Source organism: Muntiacus reevesi, chromosome 13 (assembly GCF_963930625.1).
Source record: "Muntiacus reevesi chromosome 13, mMunRee1.1, whole genome shotgun sequence".
Taxonomy (NCBI): domain Eukaryota; kingdom Metazoa; phylum Chordata; class Mammalia; order Artiodactyla; family Cervidae; genus Muntiacus; species Muntiacus reevesi.
This window is the reverse complement of record NC_089261.1, coordinates 13817197-13843604: the sequence shown is the minus strand read 5'-3', so window position 1 is coordinate 13843604 and position 26408 is coordinate 13817197. Positions and strand designations below refer to the sequence as shown.

The following is a 26408-nucleotide window of genomic DNA, read 5'->3' as shown; positions in this document are numbered from 1 at the left end:
ATCTGGTCCTTAAGTCCTGGCTGTTTCCTTTAGCCAAAACTGAATAAGCAAAGGAGCCCCTGGAAGCTGTAAATATTAGAGGAAACAAAAAGCAAAGTCAGTGGGGCCCAGCATTCCGCAGGCCTGGAAGAGCAGGAGTCACCCAGCCTGCCCTAGGATCAAAGGAAGGAGGCAAACCCTTCATCACCCGGCTTCCACATCAGCACTGTTTAGGGCAGGAAGATGTCAAGGGGGAAGGTTTTCTTTGAAGTGTCAAGATAAGAACCGTCTCCACCTCCCTCGAGTGTGAAAGTGATTCCTCCAGGAGCCAGGGGAGGGTGTGAGGCATTTGGCTGTCTGTACAAGAGCTGGGAGGAACTTATCGGCGGAGGCAGACACCTTTGTGGCTCCAGTCTGTGTCTGGACCCAGCCGAAGATCTCCTGTGAGCATCAGTCCTCAAAAATATATGAAACGCTGAGCCACACTGCCATGTTTTCAATGGTGTCCCTTTTAGGATTGTGTCTACAGTGGCTTTAGCATTAACAGTGGTTGAGTGACTAGAATCTTATACTCACATGGACTAGTTAGACCTTGTCCCTTCTGCTGGGCGGGCATGGACAAGTTACTCACCCTCTCTGAACCTCAATTTCAGTGGGATTTATAATAATAACCCCTATATCTAGGGTTAATTTGGGAATGAAGTGAAATTATGCAAAGTAACCATTTCCTTTCCTTAATATCCGGTACATAAGCACATTTTTTAAATGTTAGCTGATATTTTTCTTTACCGTCTGGCTCAATGCATCTGGTCCAGGTGGTCTTTACAGTCAAAATATCTGAGGATGTGGTATTCTTCTGAGCTGAAGAATGAGATCTCACTTGTCTTTTTTTCCAACATGATCAGCATGATGTCATAGCCAAGAGCATACTGCCAGCATTTAAATCCTAGCTTTAGCATTTCATAACTTTGTGAACATTGAGAAGTTACTGAGCTTCCCCGTGCCTGGGCATTTTATAGATGTTGATTATCAGAACTTAATGAGTTATCATATTAGAAATTAGAACAATGCTAGGAACATAGAAAGTGTTCAGTGAGTATCAGTTTCAAGCTGTGCCTCCTCCCTCCGCTAGCTTTTGTAGATACCGATATCTAGTTGTTAAGTGAAATTTATTGAAAAACTGGAGTGTTCCCAGTGTTGGGTTGTAGGATTTTAAAAGCATTCATTGGCCTGGCACTGTAATTAAGGTTACATTTTAATTAAGGAATTAATATATATTCATATAGTCACTCATTCAATCAGAAAACCTGAGGGCCAACTATAGGCTGGGCACTTATTCCGTCTATTATAGCAAAAACTTTGATATGCCAACCTTTGGTCTTCATGGAGATTCCTTTCTATGCCTGGAATATCCTGGAACACAAGTGACTGATCTTCTTTTTAAAAGAAACCTGCTAAGGTTTTCAAATCCTTTAGGTCTCAGTTTAAACACCACTTCTTCTTGAAAGCCATCCCCAATTCTGGATGAAGTTAGGTCTCCTGTTGTGTGCCCCAAACATCACACTTTGTCTATCACATTTTGCATGGTTGGTTGAATGTTTGGCTCCAGCACTCTTTAATTCCGTGAGGGTGAGCTCCATACCTGCCTTTCTTTTGCTATATCCCCAACATCTAATGGGCTCCCTGGCACATACAAGTACTCAAAAACGTTTGTGCAAAGATGAAGAAAAGAGGGAATGTCTAGATGTATACTTCCCCTGTTGGAAGGTATTATTTATTATCTTAGGTCATCCCAACTGTAAATGATACCTCCACTTTGGAGAGTCTTGTAACAGTGAGTTCTGAAACTTTTAGAGCTTGTAAGATTCTCTGATACAGCTAATCCAGTCTCTTGTTTTTCTGGGGAAACTGAACCTGGAGAGATAAAGCCATTCATCAAACTGTACTTAATGGGCAGAATCGGGACAAAAACTCAGGTCTGTTAATGCCCAGAATCCTTTGCAAAAAAAAAAAGAGAGAAAGACTAAATCAAATTCTCTCTAAAATAAACTTTACTATTCACCTAGCATGGAACAATTAAGACTCTCCTTTGGAGATTGTGAATGTTGAGGCATTTAATTGGGCAAAGTAGCTTTCTCATTAAAGGCAGGCATTGGGGGATAGTAAGAAAAAAATTAAAACATGGGCTCAAGAAAGCTCAGGCTCACATCCTGTATATTTTAATATATTCATAATACCTTCATTTTTAAGTACACAAAATGATATTTCTTATAGAAATTTGTACATTATATGAAATAATGCATGTGTTGTATAATTATTTGATTGACCTTTGTCCCTGGTTTGGAGACTCTAAATCTTTGGAAGTTCCTTAATTATAGGGGTGTCTTTGTTATACATGGGGCTCCTGAATTACACCTGAGTTTGTGCTAAGCATTGACTCAGAATAGGGACAGGTTGACCAGAAAGACAATTAGAAGGATAAAACTTTGAAACAATCTGACTTACTTTTAATATTTATTTATTTATTTGATGGTGCTGGGTCTTAGTTGTGACGTGGGATCTAGTTCCCTGACCATGGATCAAACCCTGGCCCCCTGCATTGAAAGCACAGAGTCTTAACCACATTGGACCACCAGGGAAGAGGTTGGTTATGTAGTAATAGATCAATGGAACAAGTAGCAACAGCAATAAAATGCCAGGTACTTAAGAGTCACCATCTCATTGGTTCATGAAAGCTACCCAAGGAGGTATATATTATTATTGTGCCTATTTTAGCAATGAGGAAACTGAGGATCAGTGAGATGAAGATACATGTACAAGGCCACACAACTGGAATGTAATAGAAGCAGGACTTTAACCTCTTGGATTCCAGAGCCCAGTCTCTTAACCATTAAATTCTCTTGTCCCTTGACTGTGCTGCAAAAAGCATCAGGTTGATCCCTTCCTGGAATCCACAGAGTTTCTGCCTCAAACAGAGCCTTGGCAGGACTTACCACACCCTGAAGGGGAGTGTTTCTTCATAACCCTGTGGACAATGTTAAGAAAAATGAACTGGCAATGATGGAGAACTCTCTGGAAAATCAGGAAGATGCTATCTACTCAACTTGCACGTGCAAGGTTATCAAAACTCGGTGAGAGCTAAAGCTGCAGGAGAGCTATGAGAAGAAAAGCGACCACTGCAAACCTGCCCCTGGAAAGGAGGAGGAAGTCATAGGATTAAACACATCAACCTCTTTCCCCTGCTCCCTCCACCTCTCCAGCTGGAGCCTCCCACTGGCTAAACCCAAATGGAAGCCAGAGGGCAAGGGGCCCATTGAGGCAGCTCATGCAGATTAGTTTCTTGGAGAAGGAACGGATCAGACCTGGGCAAACAGCATAGCTCTATTCACGTGTTCCCTATTTCCCACACTTGGTACAGGTGGAAATGAGCCATTCCAAAAGTCAGATGAAAATGCATGAGATATATTGTCCTCCTGGGGTTTCTGGAGTAAAACTAAACCCCAAACGCCACTCCATGGGCTTCTGTCACCTTCCCAGAGCTCATTTCCAAAAGGAAATAACACCTGCCCCAAAGCTCCACCTGCCAAGGCCACCTCTCTGAACCTCCAGCTGCCGGGGGCTGACGGTAAGTCACAGAAGCATAGTGATTTCTCAAGGGAAAGATGAGCAAAGTGAATGCAGAATTCCTCTACACACAGGATGAAAACCCCTGTGTGGGAAGGCAGATGAGGAAAGCTGGGAAGGGGGTAGCGGAGAGTAGAATAAAACCTTGCAGCCACAGCCTTTTCCAAGAACAGGAAGTGATCTAAAGAATGTTCTCTTTACTGAGCACAGTTCACAGTCAACTAAAGAACTTCTGGGCTTTCCCTTTGCCTTCATTATATGCTTTTTGATTTCCTGGGCCAGCAGACTGCTATTAATTAGTTGTTGTGTAGCTTAATCCAGCTTTTCATTCATGGACTTATTTTCTCCCGCTAAGAGTTTTAAGTTCGAAATGTCACTAACAACCTAGGTAATTTAGTGTCCAAACCCTCAATGGTCAGGGAATTATAACTAATGAATAATACGTTCAACCAATTTAATTCTAGAAGCAGCTCATTAGCATATCAAAAGACTTTCAAATGTGCACCCTCTTTGACCCTAAAATTTCCTGCCTAGCAAATGTGGGGTTTTTTTCTTTTTGGCCCTAAAGAAATAATTATGGATTTGAATAGATATTCAGTTAAAAAACTGCTCACTGAATTATTGTTTAGTCAGTAGCTCAGATGGTAAAGAGTCTGCTTGCAATTCAGGAGACCGAGTTCAATACCTGGGTTGAGAAGATCCCCTGGAAAAGAGAAAAGCTACCACTCCAGATTTCTTGCCTGGAGAATTCCATGGACAGAGGAGCCTGGTGGGCTACAGTCCATGGACTCACAAAGAGTCAGGCTTGACTGAGTGACTAATACACTTATAAATTATTGTTTTATATATGTATACATATATTTTTCAGATTATTTTCCATTATAGGTTATTACAAGATATTGAGTTTAATTCCCCGTGCTGCACAGTTAATCTTTGTTGCTTGTCTATTTTTGTGTAGTAGTTTGCACCTGTTAATCCCATACTCCTAGGAGTGTCCCTCCCTCCCACTCCCCTTTGGTAATCACAAATTTGCTTTCTATGTCTACAAGTCTGCTTTTGTTTTGTGTATAGATTCATTTGTATTATTTTTTAGATTTCACATGTAAGTCATATAATATTTGTCAGAGTATGGGTTTCTTTTACTCAAGTGTAACAATGGTATTAGAGCCAGCATTTGGATCCAGAGATCCTGGCTCCAGAACTTTTCCACTTAACTAAAGTGTCCCTAAAAATGAGATTCTCTTGATAAATTATGGTCCATCTATAAAATAAAATACTGTTCTGCCATGAAAAATTATGTATATAGCTGTGAAAGGATAGTCCAGAAAATCTTATAGATGGTGAAGAAACAATATAAAATGTAAATATATTATGATACTTTTGTGGGGAAAAAGTATGGTCACATACATAGAAAAAAGTATAAAAATGATATTCAAAAATGTTAATATTATACTATGGCAATGATGACATTTGGAGTGATTTTGTTTTCATTCTCTTTCTTTAGCTGTATTTTCTGTGTTTCACATAATAACATGAATTGCTTAATTATTAGAAAGCACAAAATACAATAAAAAGTTATATTTTAAAACATACAGTTTGTGCTTCCCCAGACTGCATGCATGCACGCTAAGTCCCTTCAGTCGTGTCTGACTCTGCGCGACCCCATGGACAGCAGCCCACCAGGCTCTTTTGTCCACGGGATTCTCTAGGCAAGAATACTGGAGTGGGTTACCATTTCCTTCTCCACCTTCCCCAGATTGCTAGAGACCATATGAACCTTGTAGAAAATGCCAAATGAGAGACATAACAGCGTATGGTAAAGTGGAAACGCTTCCTATACACACAGGAAAACTACATGTCCCAGATTCCCTTGCAGCTAGACTGCAGTCACATGACTGAGTTTTAGCCAATGGAAAGTGAGTAGAAATCATATACGCTATTTGCACACCTAGCCCATAAAAATATTCCATGTGGTTCCATAGTCCTTTCTTCTCCTGTTAGGATCTCAGAAGCCATTTGTTCCAGAAGGCATACCTAAAAATGGTGGGAAACTGTCCCAGTTTGCATTATTATTGAGTGAACAGGGTGGCCAACATCCTGGTTGGCCTGAACTTCAAGGAGTTATGAGTGCAAAGATTTTTAGTTCTGAAAACTGATAGCTTTTGGGAAACCTGGGAGAAGTTGGTTACTTAAATGGGCAAGAAATAAGCTTGTATTTTGATGAGCCTCAGAGATCTTTTGGTTAACCTGGAATAACAGCAGGCTAACCAAACTCTATAAATGAAAAATTCCATACTTCAAAGGTCAAACATCCAGCCTAATGCTTAGCACTCTATGTGCCCTTTTGAGTTTTTGATAGTTTCCTTTAACTTTCAGAACAGTTGTTTTCTGACCCATAAAAATGAGATGACAATAAAACCTACTCTATGGTGTCACTGTGGGAATTAAATAAAATACAGTTCTTAAATTGTGAAAATTCTTTGTAGCTATCAACCACTGTGGAAATGTGAGCTTTATAATTAATAGGATAGTTCAATGGATAATAGCAGAGTTCAGAAATTCCATAATGTGGCAATCACAGTGCTCAGGACACAGTACTGAATCCTTCAAAAGACAAAACAGCTTGACCTGAAAAAAAGCCTTCAGTCACTCATTTATTTCACAAGTATGTATTGACTTCTCCTATATGCCAAGCATGCTGGATTCCAGGAATGTAATTATGGACCCAAATGTGTTCACTCATCATACAGATATTTTGGGGTACTCCTACTGCATGTCAGATACTCTACTGGACTGCTATACAGGCACACCTTGATTTACAGCGTTTTGAAGATAGTGCGTTTTTTAGTAAATGAAAGGTCTGTAGCAAACCTGTGTTGAGCAAGTCTGTCGGCACCATTTTTCCAACTGCCTTTGCTCACTTCCTGTCTTCATGTCACATTTTGGTAATTCTCACAATATTCAAGCTTTTTCATTCATATTATATTTGTCACGGTGATCTGCCATCAGCGACTTTTGGTGTTACTGTTGCAAAGTGATTATGACTTGGTAAAGGCTCAAGTGATGATTAGCATTTTTTAGCCATAAAGGGTCTTTAATTAAGGTATGGAAATGTTTTCTTCAGGCATAATTCTATCACACACTTAATAGGCTCCAGTGTAGTGTAAACATAATTTTTATGTGCACTAGGAAACCAAAAACTTTGTGGGACTCACTTTATTGTGATGTTCTGGAACCAAACCCACTGTATCTCTGAGGTCTGCCTGTATAGTGATTAAACATGAGATCAAGCTTCCCAGGTGGCTCAGCGGTGAAGAATCTGCCTGCCAATGCAGGAGTCTAGGGTTTGATCCCTGGGTCGAGAAGAGCCTCTGGAGAAGGAAATGACAACCCACTCCAGTTTTCTTGCCTGGGAAATCCCATGGACAGAGTAACCTGGCAGGCTATAGTCCATGGGGTCTCAAAAGAGTCGGACATGACTTAGCAACTAAACAGCAACAAAGAACAACAGCAAGCATCTTGGCCTCATGAAGCTTTTGTTTTTCCAGGAAAGGCAGCTTTTGAAAAAGTCATTACAGAATTAATTCATTAATACACATGGGGATGCATGTTCTAAAACAGTCGAGGAGAGAGAATGATCTAGCAGGCTGTTCTGCCAGAATCCCCGGGGAGCCTTAAGACTTGTTCCATCTTGTCAGCGCTTGAACGTAGACAATTGCGCTGAACACATCCTGGCCTTTCACTCCTCAGTCATCATCCAAAGGCCCTGAAGCTTTTACATTTGGGCCTTTCACACATTCCTTTGTATTAAGATTTCTTTTTTTTTTCTTAAAGAGGAAAAGCAAGGAGGCAGGAAACACACACACCCCACACGGTTCTTTTTTCTTTCAGTGATTACATAACTGCAAGAAAGCCTTCCAAGACTGGCCGCGTAACTCTACCAAACCTATAAACGTCTTGAAATTTAGTTGGCAAAGAGGTCTATGCCAACAGTACATAAAACCCTTCGTGGCTGGGTGTTCCAGCCATCTAAATTCATATAAAAATGTCTGGGCCCTTAAAACCTACTTAACAGAAGCTGCTAGCTTAGACATCAGCTCTCCCAAACACTTACAGATTGCAAATCTTCATTGGAAAAGTAGGGTCATCGTGGGGAAGGGAAATGGGGAATTATGTGGAGAGGGATCCAGGGGGCAGGGGTGGGAAAAGAAGAGGTGTAAACTCCAGTCGTGAGGATTGCTTGGGGGAGAGAGGGATTATTTCAAGGAAATTGCACCGGAAAATGTAACCTCGAGTAGGCGGCTGATGGTAAAATCAGTTTTTAGTGTGGGCAATAGGCTAGACTCGGGAGGTAGAAAGAGTGTAAAAAATGAACTCTGAGTCAGAGACTGCCAGTCCCGTGCCAGGCATCTTGGGTGGTAGAACAGGGGCATAAGGTATAAAAATTGGAGGAGACTCAGAGAAGAGGTTTGGTGAAAGGAGAGAACCGTAAGGAAACTATTCTCTGGTTGTTGGAAACCGGTGTACTTCAGCTGCCCCCTGCCCCTCCCTTGCTATCAACCTGATTACATTCTAAGGATCTGGAAAAGCCACCGTGGGAACAGGACGAAAGCGTATTCTACCAGAAGCAAAAAATAATGCCACATCATTTGCCTCTTTCCTCAACTTAAGTGGTGTTGATGGGACCATCTGATGGAAGGGAGAGAAAGCTACCAATTTGCTCAGAGATCCTCTGGCTTTCTCACAACAGGAACAGAAAGTAGAAGTGAGACTGCCAATCAAAGATAAAACCAGAGAGAACTTACAAGATTAAAGAAAGGGCACATTAGAGTTCCATATGGAAGCTGGGTAGCCACTGTGTATTGACCAACAGCCTCTGTGTAGTTTCAGATTTCCAAATCCACTGCACGCTACCCGGACCTACCTGCTGAAATGTATAAACATCATGAGTTAGTACTTCTGGCCACATTCAGAATGTTGGAGCCTGGACCTTCAGTCCCTCCCTCTGGGGTTTAGGCCAGACTAGCAAACACGAGGCTTTCCAAATTGGGTAGAGGGTAGAAAGGACTGTGAACTAGATCCCAGGGCTGCCCAGAGGGGCTCCTGTCTAACTGGGAGGACAGTAATGAACACACCAAAATACTAGAAGAAAGGGTTCTTCTTTTCCTTCCAAACTGAATCAGACCTCAGTAAATATTTATGCTCAGTATAGAAGGAAAGGTTAACAAGTTTTTTTTTTTTCTTTTTAGATAGCCTTGTCAGTAAGATGAAAAATAACTAATAATAACAGCAAGAATAAGTAGTTAACAGGAAAGCACAAGATGATATTTACACTGTCGTTGTTCAGTCGTTAAGTCGTGTCCAGCTCTTTTACAACTTCATGGACTGTAGCCCACCAAGCTCCTCTGTCCATTGGATTTCCCAAGCGAGAATCCTAGAGTGGGTTGCCATTTCCTTCCCCAGGGGATCTTCCCAACCCAGGGATTGAACCTGCGTCTCCTGCATTGGCAGGCAAATACTTTATCACTGAGCCACCTGGGAAGCCCTATTTACAGCGTACTGCAATTTATATTTTAAAAAAGAGGAAAGAAGGAATTCCATGGTGGTCCAGTGGTTATGACTCCGCACTCCCACTGCCAAGCGCGTGGGTTCTATCCAAGAATTAAAATCCCACAAGCCTTGTGGTGTGGCATAATAATAATAAAATTTGAAAAATAAAAAGGAGGAAAGAGGTGTATTTACATACTTTCTTGTATGTGCATGAACTACTTCGAGAAGGATGAATAAGAAATCAATATAACTAATTGGGTTAGAGCAGAAGGGAACCAGGTGCATGGGGGAGGGGGTGGTCAGGGATGAAAGACTTTTCACTCTATTTCCCTTTTTACCCTGTGTGTGTGTGTGTGTGTGTGTGTGTGTGTGTTTAGCCACAGGAATGATTTTCTCCTTTAAAACTAGTTTTTAAAATAAGTGTTAATATTTACTGAGACTTAAAGATGAAGAGTGCAAAGATCACTACCCATAAATATCTGATAGGCCAGCAGGGAGGTGGCAGGTATATGGTTAGCTGTGAAGCCTGGCTAAAGCATGAAGTGTGGAGGTGCTATAGAGTAGAATGGTCAGCAGTAGTTGACAGAGGCAGTTCAAGTCCGACTAGAATTCAAAGCCTGATTCATTCACTTAGCTTGATGTGTGAGCTTAAATTAGTTGCTAAGCCTCTCTGAACCTCTGTTTTCTTGCTTACAAAGTGAGAATAATAATGATAAACAAGAATGGGAAGGAGAAGGAGAAGAAAGAGGAGATGGGAGAGAAAATGATGCTGATGATGTTGGAGAAAAGGAAGAGAAAGGGGAGGGGGAAGGAGAGGAAGAGAAAGAGGAGAAGAGGAAAAAGAAGAGAAAGAAGAAGGGAAAGGGGAGGGAGAGGAGGAGAAAGAAGGAGAAGAACAGGGAGGAGGAAGAAGAAATGATTTCAGTGGGTTGTTGTGGGTATTAAATGACATAATGTTTGCGAAGTTCCCCGCACAGGTTTTGGCACAAGTCATCAAATCACCCAAGGCAATGATTAATAAGAGTAATAGTAATTATGGTAGACTTACGAAGAGAGACTCAAAGAGTGATTAATTCTAGTGTGGAGGATTGGGGAAAGCTTCATGAAAATTAGGCCTTGAGCCAGTTCTTAGTAAACAGAAAGATGGACTGGATTTCATGATCTGCAAGAAGAGAGTCAACACACAGAACAGCCCAGGCAAAGACCTGGAGCCTAGTTGGTGCAGTTGAATCCTCTCTGTTGGTGGTGGTCCAGAGAGTGAAGCCTCTGATTCAGGTGAGTGGAGTGGCATGGGAAGTGAGATTTAAATTGCAAATGTCAGATCATGGGGCATGTTGGCAGTTAGGATAATGTTTTCTTGCCTTTCTGTCTCTTTGTCATAATACCTGGTCATCTTCTTGTCAAATCAAATCCATCCACACTTTGGAGGAAGGTTTCATGTGAGCAAGACAAACGTAAACTCATTCACAATGTAGAAAGCATATATGGTGCTTCTTTTAAAGACAACAATCATGTGATCTTTCTTGTTTTTGCCTTTATTAATAACACATGAGATAATCAAATATCTTAATTGCTTATGCTGCCATTGATCCACTTTTCTGCTACTTCTATGAAACACATCCTTATGAATCAGTGGTAATATTAATTCATTTGAGTTCTGTTTGGTTTGGTTTGGTTTTTGTCATGAGGATAGAGATATCTTTGTGGCTAGGATTTGCCTTAAGACATTGGGCTGCAATAAAAATTGGATGTGGACCACATTACTTTGGGGCAGCATTTTATTATGGGTGCTCACTGCTCTAGAAGTAAATTAAGTTACTTCTTAGCTAACTTGTATGTATTATACAAGAAATACTTATTAAGCATTTTAGGGATACAATCCTAAAGCTTGAATTTCTTGCTATCCTTTCACTCTTCTAGATTAGGTTGACCAAAGGACATCCTGAGATTCTATTCTTTTTTTTTAATGTTACCATTTGCAGTTACTGTGTACACACACAGTGTTAAGTTGTTTTAGTCGTGTCCTCTCTGCAGCCCTATGGACCGTAGCCCAGCAGGTTCTTCTGTCCACGGGATTCGCCAGGCAAGAACACTGGAATGGGTGTTGAACCTGCATCTCTTAAGTTGCCTGCATTGGCACTTTACCACTAACACCACCTGGGAAGCCCAGTATCTCTTAATCCAAAATGTGTTGATAACTTTGTGATAACTAAGAACTATACAGTAAGAAGTTGAATGAATTTGTACAGGACTCCAAATGTCAGAGCTAATAACTGATTTCACTGTATAGGCTCATCACAACAGTCTCGTTTTCCCAGTGTCTGATTTTATGTTTGATATATAGTAACCTTTGAATGCTATAAATTTAATCTGAGAAAAATACTGATTTATCTACTTTCTATATTGGTGTAACTTGTAAGATTTGTTTGTTTATATTTTGAAGGATTTTTTTCCCTCCTAGATAATGACAATAATGATGATGGTGAATATATATAAATATATATATCACACATAAATATAAATGCATATGCATTCCCAGATAGCTCAAATGGTAAAGAATCTGCCTGCAATGCCAGAAACCTGAGTTCAGTCCCTAGGTTGGGAAGATCCCCTGGAGAAGGGCATGGGAACCCATGGAAACCCATTCTTGTTTGGAGAATCACATAGACAGAGGAGCCTGGTGGGCTACAGTCCATGGGGTCGCAAAGAGTCAGGCACGACTGAGTGACTTTCACTTTCCTATATGTATTTCTCTCTCTGTCTATTTTCTCTCCCTATTCTTTCTTTCTTCCTCTCTATCTATCCATCCATCCATCTATCTCAAAGCAACCCACCACCATGGACAGGATAGATTTCCATAAAGGCACAGATCTAAATCCTTCATAACACTTCTTTGCAAAGCTGAGACCATCCACATTCTGCTGGCCTCTGGCTTCCCATGCTCAAGGAGTCTCCCTACATCTTTTTGTCCTGGTCCTATAGTTATGGACTTCCTGATGGCTCAGAAGGTAAAGAATCCACCTGCAATGCAGGAGACACAGGTTCCATCCCTGGGTTGGGAAGATCCCCTGGAGGAAGGAATGGCAAACCCTCCAGTATTCTTGCCTGGAGAATCCCATGGACAGAGGAGCCTGGTGGGCTACAGTCCATGGGGTCGCAAAGAGTCAGAGCATGCACTCTCCCCGGCTTCCAGGGACTTGACTGTTTTGCCACACAAACATTTGGTGTTCGCCTTTAGCTGGAAGGGGGAACTTTCTCTTGTCAGGTTGAGAACTTGAAGGGATTCATCTGACTTTGTTTCTTTGGTGTTTAGAGACAGTTAATTCTTGGCAAAACGTAGTTCCTTATTCCTCGGGAGAGTATTGTTAAGTGTTTGTGTGTACACATACATTTAGCATATATTTTACAAAGTCCTTTTGGACATCAAATGACTCCTGCAAAACAATATGTTGATGAGTTAAGTGTAAATGAAACAAAACCATGTGGCTTGAATTTTCTTCAAAATACCCTAGGGTTTAAAATGAGGGGGGAAAGGTACATGAAGGAAAAAAAATACATTTTGGGTCTTGCTGAACCTAAATCATTTGAAAAATAGTTTAAGATGTTTGCTAAATCCAAAACGCAGCTCTGCTCCCACCATATGGCAATGTCAAAGTGGCTCTTCAGATGAGCTTAAGCCTAATTTTAATTTCTTGCACATGTGGTAAAAACATCTTTAAGTGCTCTCTTAAGCCACTGTTCAAGGGAATACTTGGAGCTTGGGGTTTTTCTGTGCATTCATTTGCATAACAATAGCCTCGGGCCCAGCTTCCTGGCTATCTTCTGGTTGCACAGGACTTCTGCTCTATTTTACCTGTTTCTTGGGACCTGGCATTCCTCTGGAATCATCTTTTCTCACCATGCTAAAGGTTTTGAGGGCTGGCCCCCAATTCCCACCCACTCTTACTGGTTTCCATTGGGAGGTTTCCTTTTGCTTGAGAGTACACATGTGGGCATTTGGAATATTATTCTCAGGTCATCCCAGAATTTCCTCTGAATCCATTCCCAAGTAATCTCTGAAGGATGCTCCTTATTTGAACAGATTGGGCAAATCCCCAGGAACTGGGGTCATTAGGTATAGCTTCCAGTGATTCAAAATATCTCATGATCCTTTGGGGCGTCTCTCCAGCTGTATGGTAGTGGTGGTTTAGTCGCCAAGTCATGTCTGATTCTTTTGCGACCCCATGGACTGTAGCCTGCCAGGCTCCTCTGTCTATGGGATTTCCCAGGCAAGAATACTGGAGTGGGTAGCCATTTCCTTCTCCAGGAGATCTTCCTGACCCAGAGATTGAACCTGAGTTGGCAGGTGGGCTCTTTACTGCTGTGCCACCTGGAAAGGCCCTCCAGCTGTATAGATCCAACCAAGTGGTCCAGAATGAAGTTGAGAAAGGCCTGCAACAGTGGTTTCCAATGATAGTAATGTTGCCAATTAAGGAGAGTGTCAGAAATTTGTGGGGGCATTCTTTAACTGTCTCAGTGATTGTGGGCTACACTACTGGCATTTAATGGGCAAGGGTCAGGGATTTGAGATGTTCTGCAATAAACAGAACCCTATAAAAGATTACCCTGTTTCTCACAGAACTTTCAAACCCACCACTAGACATTTTCATAGGTGAAAACACGTCCATAATTATCTGAGCCCAGAACCTAACTCTGTTTTATAAATATAATCGCATTTCTTTTTTTTCCTCCATTTCAATGTATCCAAAATGTATCCAAAATGCATTCGATGTATGCATTTTCCAAACTTGCCACTACCATGTAATCCAAGGAAAAACTGAACTTGGCTGCGTTCAGGACAAGATGGAAATGTCATTAATAGGATTTGAGTTGCCTGCACCACACACTCAGCAATCAGCAACAGTAGCTGCTGCATTCACAGCAATTCTACATACGGGATTATTTGTCATTCATCTTCGGTGTCCTATTTCTCATTTATACTGCAGTTATGTATGTGCATGTATGAATTATGTGTGTAGGTAGGTTATGTTATCTCTAAATTATATACGTAGTTTTTATAATCTATCATTTTCATCCCAGCCTAGTAAAGGGAGGTTACAGAATGTTCATTACAAAGGGTGCCATTAATTTTGATCTGATAGGAAATCTCCCGGATGAGGGCCCATACTGCCAGATAATGAAGCTTGTGGAACCCAGGGTCAGTAACCCCAGGTTCTCATTCGTGGCCAACACTAGCTTACTGTACAATCTTGATCAAGTCTCGCTAACTCCCTGAGCCTCATTCTCAACTCAACCTTGAGAACATCATCACTGGGTCATGAACTTACCTTCCTCAAATACAGTGAGTGATAAAAGACTATAGGTCTGCCTATTCAACTTAGAAAAAACATTCTTCACTGTATTTCATAGTGAAATTATGCACTCTATCATTTTTTCATAAAACATGCAACAATTTGAGACAGTGTTTAATTTTTTTATGTGACCTTTTTACTTTTATTTTTTTTTAAACTTTTTATTTCAAATTGAAGTTAACCACGTTGTGGTAGTTTCAGATGGACAGCAAAGGGGATCAGCCATACATATACAATGTTTTATTTTACCTCTTTGTACGGGGATATCACCATAATGAATGTCTCTGGATTTTGAGAGTACATGTGTAATGATTCGTGACTACTAAGACTCAGCTGAGTAATGATGAAGAAGGGAGAGGTAGAAACTGGAAAAATACACCAACTATTTCTTGTCAGAAAAGGTGGACCCACTGCCCAGTTCCTGCCAATGTTACTAAATGTACGTGGTTTTCTGTCCCTAGATCTTTGTCGCATCTAAGATTCAACCATCAAAAGCAAATAATAGTTAATTTTTTCCAAAGGTCTTTAGAAAAAATTTCAAGATTTCATTTGATGACACATCCAGGTGATTTCTCTTCCTCTAACATCCAAAAGAATGGTTTCATCGTTACTACATCTGTCCCTTCCCTTCTTCGCATGTTTTTTTTAAAAAAGAGAACTAGTTGGTAACAGTGAAATGTGAAAACAGTGATTTGTAACATGCAGTCACATTGACTAATGGGAACATGGGAATGCCTGTTTTGCATTTATATTTCTGATATCATCTCGTTATAGTGTCTGGAATATCCTTTTTGGTCAAGGCACTGCCAGAAGTCTTGCTGGGAAATGGTGAGAAATCTTGAAACTGCCAGATGCTTCGCTGCTGGGTGAGTCAAAGCGGCCCCGGGAAGGAAGACACCAGGGTATGAGGCCAAGTTGGTGTCCCAGCCTGGGTATCAGGGACAAGCCTGCCTCTTTCCCAACAGATGTGTGCCTGGGGCAGGTCTCTTCACTTCTTAGCTGTAAAATAACAACTATGAGCTAACCTATTTCAAAACATCAAAACATCTACCATTGCCTAATTCCTAAAATCCCCCTCTAAACCCACTGACCCAAAGGAGAATTTCAGATAATGTTGTATAATGATAGATCCACCACAGGACTAATTGAACACGTAGGTATTAGACGTCTATCATTTTGATCCACTCACTATCCATTCTCCTTTCTTTGCATAACAAGACCCAGCATTTTTTCTCTTATCATCTCTCTCTCTCTCTCTCTTTTTAAATATCTATTTATTTGTCTGCTCCCGGCCTTCCTTGTGCATGCAGAATCTTTAGTTGCAGCATGTGGGATCTAATTCCCTGATTAGGGATTGAACCTGGGTCCCCTGCACTGAGCGTGCAGAGTCTTAGCCACTGGACAACCAGAGTAGTCCCTATCACCCCTCTCCTGTTGTACGGTAAATGTGGGCTGACTACCACCACTGTATTCTCCAGTAGGGGCATGACCTAGTCCCAGCCAATCAAAGCATGCCCTCCTCTTGGTTAGTGATTGGCTCAGGAATGGACATGTGACTCAAATTAGACCAGTGAGAGTCATTCCTGGGATGAGTGCTGGAAGAATGAGCAAAGCCTCTTTCTTGGTCCAGCCTGAATTGATAAATTGGAAAGATAGAAACCTGGAGCTTATATGCAGCCATCTGTCTCACAGTGAAGACAGTCCATTTCAGAATGAAGCCAGCTAGCAGGAAGTAGAGCTGAGAGGGAGACAAATAGATTCAGCCAACATGGCTTATTCCTATGGATGCAATCATGGCTGGAACTAATAGGTTTCTTAGTTTATATGAGAAAATGTTCCTTAAAAAATTTGCACATGACCCTGAATAGGATTTTTTTTTTTTTTTTGGCAACCAAAGGAGTCCTGAATAGAGTGGCCAAATAATAAGGATATGAGCACAAATGCCTGTGGATTTCCTCAGCTACACCTTTAGTAAGGAAAAGATTTCAGGCTGTAGGGGACCTTGATTCTTGCCTCAGTTTTGCAGTACTGATGATGTGGCTGAGCAAATAGTTTGCCCAGTCTGTGCTTCAGGTACTTTTTCTATCAACTAGTAAAACTTGGATAAGGTGGTGAAAGGCTCAGGGGTGATACCATGATCATTTGGTTACAAGAAGTAGAAATTAACTGAAGAGAAAGGAGAAGGATCTAGGAAGCCCTCAAATTGCACATAGTAATATAATTGGGACTCACAAAGGCCTGATTTCCATTATCCTTTCCTCTGGGTGCTCAGGACATCTCCAATCACAACTCTTACTTTCTTTTCTCTCTTTGTAGAGGGCTATTCTTTGCTGTTAACAGTCTCCCCAGTGTGGCAGTCCTAGTCTTAGCTTTCAAGTTTCAGCAGAGCCAAGTCAGTTATCTCAGAGTCCCCAATTCCAAATACCTAGGACAGAGAAGTTGGACTGACTCAATCTGGGCTGGGTGTCCAATATATGATCACCTTGCCAGCATATGTCAATATATGCTATGGCATTCCCTTCTGGAACTGTGGAGGGCAACTCCTCCAAGGGAAGAGTAGGTAAGAAAGAGCCTTGAATAATAAATCATGCATGTTGGTGGTGGTGGTGGCTTAGTTGATAAGTCATGTCGAACTCTTGCAACCCCATGGACTGTAGGCTGCCAGGCTCCTCTGTCCATGGGATAGTTGATGCTTAAGACACACAGTTATTTATCCTCACTCTCCCCCCAACCTTCTCCTCCTCCTCCTCTTTCTCTCTCTCTCCCTGTCCCTTTCCCATTCTCTATCTTCATCATCTTAATGTTAGTATCAGTGGTATACAAGTTAGTTTTACCATAATCATGATTCCCTAAAAAGTTCTTCCTCAATTTTGAATGTGAAGTAAGGAGAAAATAACTTACTTTCTAAACATGAATTCTAGAAAAGATCCCCTTTAATGCCTAGTTTCATCTTTTAATTTAATCTAATGATATCTGACCCACTTCCCTTGCAGAGCAGTTGGAAGACAGTAATGGATTTGAAAGAGTTTTGACAATGTAAGCATTGTCATTACTGAGAACATCCCTCTTTGTTCCCCACCCCCCAAAGTTACTAATGACAACATAGTATTCTGTTTTTCTAGTACCCAGAAAAAATAAGTACCATCATAAGGCTAGATAATTTCTCAAAAGAAACATTGCAGAACCTCCTCCCCTTTCTTTTTCAACAAGAGGTTTTTCTCCAGTACATTTTAGTAGGTCGTCGTATAATAGACCCCAATAAGGGTCCTAAAACTTCCCTCTTGTCCCTTTGAAATGGCCTAATCTGCAAAACTCCAAACAGAGACCTGCTCCTTATTACACTATTATTTAATCAGGATTTTGTCCAGACTCGGCCCTTCCAGACAGCAGCGGTGTCCATTGCAGTGGGTGATGGGAGGCTGGCCTCAGAATAAACACCCTGTGATTCCTGGGATTCGGAGGCAGTCTCCACTCCCCTTGCACTCCCGTGGTCGGCAGATCTGGGGTGCCGGGCAGCTTTATTACAGCCTGGCACAGCCAAGGCAGCCACTCAGCCTGTCAACAGCCAGCAGCCAAGCGGAGAGCCTTCCATCAGGGCCTGACACCTATCCAAGTCCCCCAGTGGTTGCGATTGGCGCTTCCCTAGTGAGAACGAGGCCTGGACAATGATGCTTTTGTGCTGATGGTGACCTGGGTGCTGCCCATGCTGGATCTGAGCAGCCAGAGCACAGGAGTTGGGTAAACCTGTTAATGTTCAGGATCCCCGTGCTAAGGGCTTTTCTGTGGAGGAAGTTCAAAGTCAAACAGACTGGGCTCAAATGTTGTGTGACCTTGGAGCTGCACTTAACCAGCCATTGTATTTCTCTGGAAAATGGACATCTTACCCACTTGGGGTTTTCTCTGGCTTATGTACAATAGTGTATTAAAGCACCTAGTCCAAGGGGAAGGGACAGTTAGGGAGTTTGGGATGGACATGTACACACTGCTATATTTAAAGTGGATAACCAACAAGGACCTACTGTATAGCACAGGGAACTCTACTCAATGTTATGAGGCAGCCTGGATGGGAGGGGGGATTGAGGGAGAATGGAGAGTTGTATAGGAATGGCTGAGTCCCTTCACTGTTCTCCTGAAACTATCACATTTTTTATCAGCTATACCCTAATACGAAATAAAAAGTTTTAAAAATAAAGAACAGATGAATGAATGAACACAACAGCAACAAAAAGCACCTAATGATAACCTGAGACATATTACCACTTCCAAAATCATCAGCTGTCATTCTCATGAGTGAACCTGAGGTTTTAGGCAGAGAAGCAGGTCCACACTCATTTCTCTGTTTTATCACACTCTATGCTAGTCAGAATTTTGAGCTGCACACAGCAAATGTACATGTGACAAATTTATGTTTTAGCCAAAATTTGACTTTTTGCTTTTTTAAAAAAATTTAGAAGTATAACACACACACAGAAAATATGCATACATGATCAATTTAACAACGAAATCAAATATGCATATGACCATCACCCAGGGCAAGGAAAAAAACTATTGCTATCATCCAGAAGCCTCCAATGTCACGTCCTGATTATAACTACCTACAGTCTATCTAGAATTGCCAATGAATCTATCTTTTATGATATTTTTCTCTTGCTTTTCTTCATAGTTTTGCCACCTATATATACATCATTGAACAACGTAGTTTACTATGCTTGCTTTTAAAATTCACAAAATGAATCATAGGTTATGCATTATTTTGTTTTTTTTTTTTTTTTGTAGGGTGGTGAGGTTTGGAAGATTTGCCAGTGCATTTGCATGTAGCTACAATTTATTCATTTTCATTGCTGTAGCATATTCCATTAATCTTAACTTGTATTTGACAGAGTTGTTATCAAGCAGCCTGCTAGCTCCTAAGTGGTAGAATGTCTCCAACAATGATCACTATTGAATGAATCCTCCCTGTCTCTATGGGTTGGTCATCTCCTCCAAAGGTGGGGTGTTTTTTCCTCCCCTTAAACCACTGTTGGCCTTTTTGACTTAGCTTGATGGATAGAACAGAAAAAATGGAGTCCTGGGGCTTCTGAGTCCAGGCAGCTTCTACCTTTCTGAAGTCCAGTGATCTCAAACTCACCACGCTGTGAGAAAGCCTGAGGACCTCAAGAGAAAGGCCACGCGGGGAGAGAGCATGATGGCCACATAGACTCCAGCTATTCGACCCATTCCTGCCAGAGCCCCAGTTTTTCAAGTTTTCACATCTGTCTTAGACATTCCAGCCGCAGCAGACTGGAGCAGACGTGGAGCAGAAGAACTGCACAGCTGAGCCCAGCACAGATGGCAGGGCTATCAGCAAAAATAAGCTGTCCTTTTAAAGCTCCTCCACTTTGGAGTGGTTTGTAACACAACAATAGATAACTAAGAGCAGCTGTTCCTGTTCTGAACTCAACTGGGCAGAATTTTTTTCCTCTCTCCCTCAGACTTAACAGTCTATGTCTTTGCAAGTCTTACATCTTTGCACGTTTCAAGTGACATTATTTTACATCTTCCTACATTTTTAAATACATTTGGCTTTGCCTCATTTTTCATCATCCTCTTAGATTCTCATTTTAGATGTACACTTGTGTTTGGAAAAACAATACTGGATTTAGGTCCATAGATGACATTATGAAAGAAAAATAAAAGGTATAAAAACTATCACTAAATGCAAAGATTTAAGGTTATGTTTTATGAGTGTGTCTTGTTTCCAACAGATGAGTCATATAGATGTGCACCAGAATTGCCATGTAGAACTATTCTCAGGAAAAATAAAAACATTAATTTATTTGAGTAAGCAGATACTGGTTTCACTTTAAAAAAAAAAAAAAAATGGAGGTACCATCCTATTATACTGACACTAGAGGGTGGAAAAATAAAGCACTGGGTCTTTGCTGCTAGAACTCTGTGATCTGAAATGGTTAACAGCTTTCCTCCTAGTTTACTGCCTTGGGGTGTGGGGTGATCAGAAATAGCAACAGGCTTTTCTACATTTGCACAAATGTAATTGCTTCTAATGCTACTTAAGTTTGAAGAAGCCTTAGCATTTTCATTCCACTGGAGCTTTCAGGTTCTTTTCTCCTTTCAAAGGCTGCAGGTATTGAATGTTTTATAATAGAATGAATGTAGCGGGTAGGATGGGGGAAGATGCTAGGAAAACTAACACTTAAAACTAAAAATATTACAACATGATAGATTTGTTCCTGATGCAACAAGGATTTGGAAGTTGAAGGTTTCTGCAAGGAGACAGCAGAGTTGGGTTGAAACAAACAGAACTGTGTTTGAATCTGGTTTGACCCACCTACTTACTAACAGTTGACCTTGGGCAAATAATCTACATTTTCTGAATTTCAGTTTTCTCATCTGTAAAATGAAGCTAAGGACAAACCTTACAGGACTGAAGAGTCAAAGAGAGATAATCTACCTGAGGGACTTTGTCCAATGTCTGGCATGAATCTTATCCCTGATGAATGCTAACTCTCTACCGTATAGATAATTTATGGGAGGCGGTTTTGGAAATGTTGGCAATTCATCTAGAGAATAGTGGATTAAGGGAGCCATTTCATGAAAGCAACCAGAAAGATCCAGAGAATTCCTGTAAATCATCCTCCCCTCGAAGAAGATATGTTTCATGTCTGCTGCATCAATGACACTGCCCGGGGCCTTGGGTATAACCAGATTTTATTGAGCAATCCTGGAAAAGGATTCTGTTGTTTTTGTGGTTCATTTTGACTTCTACCAACTGGAATTAGAGACCTAAGGGGAGGGAGTGAGGTCTTAAGAAACTTAAATGAGAGAAGTTCAGTAATAAGCCATTTGTTTGGACAGTGGATGAACTAATAGAGATACCATGTCTAGATTTTCTCAATAGTGATGAAAAATCCCCAAAATCTAACTAAGCAAAAGGTGCAGCTAACATTGCTTTATTTTAAGACTTTGGATTTTATTTTCTTTCAGACTTTAAACTTTTTTTTTTTTTGATATTGCAGTATAGCCAATTAACAATGTTGTGGTAGTTTCAGGTAAACAACAAAGGGATTCAGCCATACATATACACGTATCCATTCTCCCCCCAAACCCCACTCCCATCCAGGCTGGTACATAACATTGAGTAGAGTTCTATGTGCTATACAACAGGTCCTTCTTGGTTATCCATTTTGAATATGGCAGTGTGTACTTGACCTTCCCAACATTGTTATTCTCATACTGAAGATGCAAAAGGAAGGAGAAGGGTTGTTTCTTAGTTACTTTATTACTATTATTATCATTAGGCCACACAGTGCAGCATGCAGGATCTTACTTCCCTGACCAGGGATCAAATCTGTGCCCCCTGCATTGTCAGCACAGAGTCTGAGCCACTGGATCACCAGGGAAGTCCCAGGGAGAGTTTTTAAAGATTGACAACATTGACTTTGTCCTGACTAAGGTGTTTTATATTTCATATCTCATTTAACCCTCATAAGAATTTATTTCCCCACCTTTCAGATTCAGAGCTGAGGCTGAGAGAAGTGAGGTTTATTAGACAAGATCACTCATCAACAAAAATTTAAGAGCCAAGGTTTAAATCCAGGTCTAACTCTGAAACCCATGGTTTTAACCAGAGTGTTCTCTTGCCTCACTGAAGGAAATGAACTGTATCTTACTTATAGATCTGAGACAAAGCGGAAAGGGGGTAGAGAGAAATGGAAACCTACTGTCTGAGGGTTTATGCTGTGATTAGAATGTGTTGGTTAATGCTATACCAAAAGGCAGCATTCCACTGGGAGATTAATAGAGTTTCTTGACAGGACACTGACAAAGGAAGACTGAATTGGTATAAGGAAGGGAACCTAAGAAAAAGGTCAAGGAGGATCAAGACAAGAAAACAAGTAACAGGTTAGGAGGCTTAGAGCTTAACAGCAAACCCTGGCTTGTTACTCAAGGAAAGTTGTTCAGGATTAAGACTGTGGGGGCTTCACCCTGATTTTGTACATTGTGAGGAAAAATATGACCATAAAAATGGCTTATGCAGGACCAATGAGAAAGCAGGCGGTGGCTTCTGATGACTCTAAACATCAAATTTGCCCTATTGAATTTTATAACCCTGTTTTGAGATAGGAACCCAGGAAAGAGGTAAATGTAAGCTAGGATTACCCCAATAGGGAATCAGAGATTTGATTGTATGTGTCAGATACAAGTGGATTCATTAGTAGACATTTATGCCACCTGAATTCTTCTCTCCTTGATTTTGCCAGCTTTCTCATCCTCCCTTTTATATTTTTGGGGCAGTACCTTCAGGTAAAAGTAAGTAAATACATATGAGAAGATCAAAGTCAATCACTTTGCTGCACAGAATTTTTCAAAGTAAAGACAAAGATAAACAAATTGAAAGAATTCATCACCAGCAACCCTGTCTGCAAGAAATGGTAAAGGAAGTTCTTTAGACAGAAAATTAGATCAACACAAAAGAATTAAGCATGCCAGACATAGTAAATATATGGATAAATACAAACGACTTTAAAAATATATATTTCTTAATTTCTTTAGGAGACAATTGATTACAGCAAAACATACTAATAAGTTGTAAAGTAATATGTTGTGGGGCTTATAAACTTTATATAAGTAAAATAAATAATACCAGTAGTGTAAAGGACAGCAGAGATGAATTTAAGTGTATTGTATAAAATGAGTGGTATAAAATTAATTCAGGTTATATGGTGATAAGTAAAATATTAATTCAGATTACACTGTGTTAGGGAAGCGTATTATAATCTTCAGTGCATGTGCTAAAAATACAATAGAAGAAATTAAAATGCTGTGCTAAAAATATTCAGTTAGTACAAAAGAATATAGGGAAAAGGGGGATAAAGAGCTAGGATAAATAGAAAAAAAAAGAACCAAGATCATAGACAAATCCAGCTATGAATATTTGTATTGAAGATAAATGAATTCAATATTCTGATTGTAAGACAGAGAACATTTGATTGGCTGAAAAATCAAGAACCAACTATATTGTGTTATAAGGGATATACCATAAATGTAGTCACAGATAGATTAAAAAGGTGGAAAAGATATACCATGCATGTACCATAAAAAAGCTAGGGTGGCTATATTAATATCAGCTGAGGTAGAATTCAAGACATGGGGAGTACCTAGTAAAGTGTTAGTTGCTCTACTAACTAACTGTCATGTCCTACTCTTTGTGATCCCATTACCTATAGCCCACCAGGCTTCTCTGTCCATGGGATTCTCCAGGCAAGAATACTGAAGTGGGTTGCCATGCCATTCTCCAGGGGATCTTCCTAACCCCGGGAGCGAACCCAGGTCTCCTGCATTGCAGGCAGATACTTTACCATCTGAGCCACCTGGAGCTGATGATAAAAGGATCAAAAATGTCAGTTCATCAAGACAGCATAAAAATCCAAAATGTCTATTGTGGTACAGTCCCTAAAGATGGACACCATCAATTCCTTCTTTCCTTATATGTGAATACCACTCCACAAGTCAAGAGGTGGTCTGTGTCTCTTTCCCTTGCATTTGAGCCCTGTGATGTACTTTGACCAAGTGTCTCTTCTTGGTTCCAGTTCTTGCAGAGCAGCCCTTGCCATGTACTGAGTTCCTGCCAGCCAGCCCTGACTCTTTCGGTTGTGCCTCCAGCCTCGGGATGCTAGCATCTCATTCTATTGCTGGTCTGTCGCTTTGCCATGGACGGTTTGGCTTCTGCACTCTTCTGTTACCTCGGTAATTCATTCTCTGTATTAAATTCTCTCCATGCTAAAGATCTAGAATGGTTTTTATTTTCCTGGCAGGACCCTGACTGAAACAAGGAGCTGATGAAGCTTGTTATATCTCCTGGCCAGATGGGTAAGTGGGATTCAGCGCTGTTCTTAGCAATCCTACTCTGGCAGGCTGGACACACACCTCTTTGGCATCCCTAAGCACTCATGGTCCAGCAAAATGTCGGCCAACTTTGATCTGCCGTTAAAAAATGACTTTTACAAATGGAAAGCCTTTTCCATCTCTGCGACTTAAACAGAACAATCAATGTTTAAATAATAAATGTCCTCATTTTGGGAAGTCTGCCCTCCTCTGGCACTCTCCTGGGCTCGTCTGGGTCAGAGTCAGCTGCTGTGGGTCTCTGCCTTTCCACTTCCCCAAGCTTCAGGGTTAGTGTAGGAGCTACAGCATTATTTACAGTGGCTATGATGCAGAAACAACCTATGTCTGCCAGCAGATAAATGGATAAAGAAAAGAAAAGAAAAAATATTATATAGTATCTATGTTACATTACAGAGTGTATACACATGTATATTGTTTATATACACATGTATATAAATGTGTTGGAATGTGACATGTTGCTAATTATATATAACATTATATATAATTAATATAATTATGTGTAATGAAATATTCAGCCATAAAAAGAAGGACATTTGGTACAACATGGATGAAACTTAAGAGTATTATGCTAAGTGAAATAAATCAGACAGAGAAAGACAGATACTGAGGATGGCATTTATAGCTGGAATTTAAAAAATCCTGACTCTTAGAAAAAGAGAATAGATTGGTGGTTGACAGGGACAGGGGGATAAAGCACGGAATGGTTAAAGGTTGTCAAAAGATGCAAACTTACAGTTACTAAATGAATAAGTTCTGAGGAATCTAACATACAACCTGGTAAACTTGAAAGTTGCTAAGAGAGTAGCAAGAGTAATTCTTCCCAGGAATGACTCTCATTGGTCTATTTAGAGTCACATGCTCATTCCTGAGCCAATCACTAACCAGGAGGAGGGAATGCTTTGATTGGCTGGGACTAGGCCGTGCGCCTATTCTGGAATACACTGGTGGTATCAGCCCACATTTACCCCACGACAGGAGAGGAGTCATAGGGACTAACCTGGTTGTCCAGTGGCTAAGACTCTGTGCTCCCAGTGCAGAGTAGAAGGGCTTCCCTGGTGGCTCAGTGGTAAAGAATCTGCCTGCTACTTTAGGAGATTCAGATTTGATCCCTGAGTGGCGAAGATCCCCTGGAGAAGGAAATGACAACCCACTCTGGTATTCTTGCCTGGGAAATCCCATGGACAGAGAAGCCTGCAGGCTACAGTCCATGAGGTCGCAAAAATGTTGGACACAACTGAGCGACTAAACAAGAGAATAGATCTTAAAAGGTTTCATTTTTTAAAAAGCGTTTTAACAGACTCACAGACTTAGAGAATGAACTTATGGTTTCTGGGGGAAGGATGGTAGGAAGGGATAGTTAGGGAGTTTGGGATCGACTTATACACATTGCTATGTTAAAAAAATAAAATGGCTAACCAGCAAGGGCCTACTGTATAGCACAGGGAACTTGGCTTAGTGTTATGTGGCAGCCTGGATGCGAGGGGAGTTTGGGGGAGAATGGATACCTGTGTATGCATAGCTGAGTCCCTTTGCTGTCCACCTGAAACTATCACAACACTGTTAATCAGCTATACTCTACAAAATAAAAAGTTAAAAAAAGATTTTAAAAAAGCATTTTAACTATTTGACATAATGGATGTGTTAACTAATCTTATTGTGGTAATCACTTTGCAATATGTATGTTTATGAAATCATCACATTGTATACTTTAAACTTACACAATGTTATATGCCAATTATATCCCTATAAAGCTGAAAGATAAAGAAACCAGTTAAGTAGGGGAAAAAGGAATGATGATAGTTTGGAGATACACGTGTATGTGTACACATAATATATGATGCCCATCTTAACAATATATCTTTATCTGTGCATTTTGCTTGCAAATCACTTCTTTATAAGTCAAATGAAGGTAGCTTGCTAATTGAGCTGACCTTGTTTTGGAGCTCACAGGGAATTTGTGCAATATCGAAAGCAGATGACTCTAGTAAACTTGGTGAG

The 26408-nt window shown here is 40.6% G+C and overlaps 1 long non-coding RNA gene across 3 annotated transcripts in view; it reads left to right on the top strand.

The window, feature by feature from the left end:
* Positions 1 to 25894, top strand: part of LOC136145776 (uncharacterized) — a 59948-nt gene extending 34054 nt beyond the window's left edge. For 2 of the 3 annotated variants that reach the window (XR_010658850.1, XR_010658848.1), the window contains 2 exons: positions 15279 to 15370; positions 24320 to 25894. This is a non-coding gene — a long non-coding RNA (uncharacterized lncRNA). Of the gene's footprint in view, positions 1 to 15278; positions 15371 to 20885; positions 21051 to 24319 lie in introns of those variants that run through there. The other variant, XR_010658849.1, reaches the window with a different exon arrangement.
* Positions 25895 to 26408: the final 514 nt, after the last annotated feature.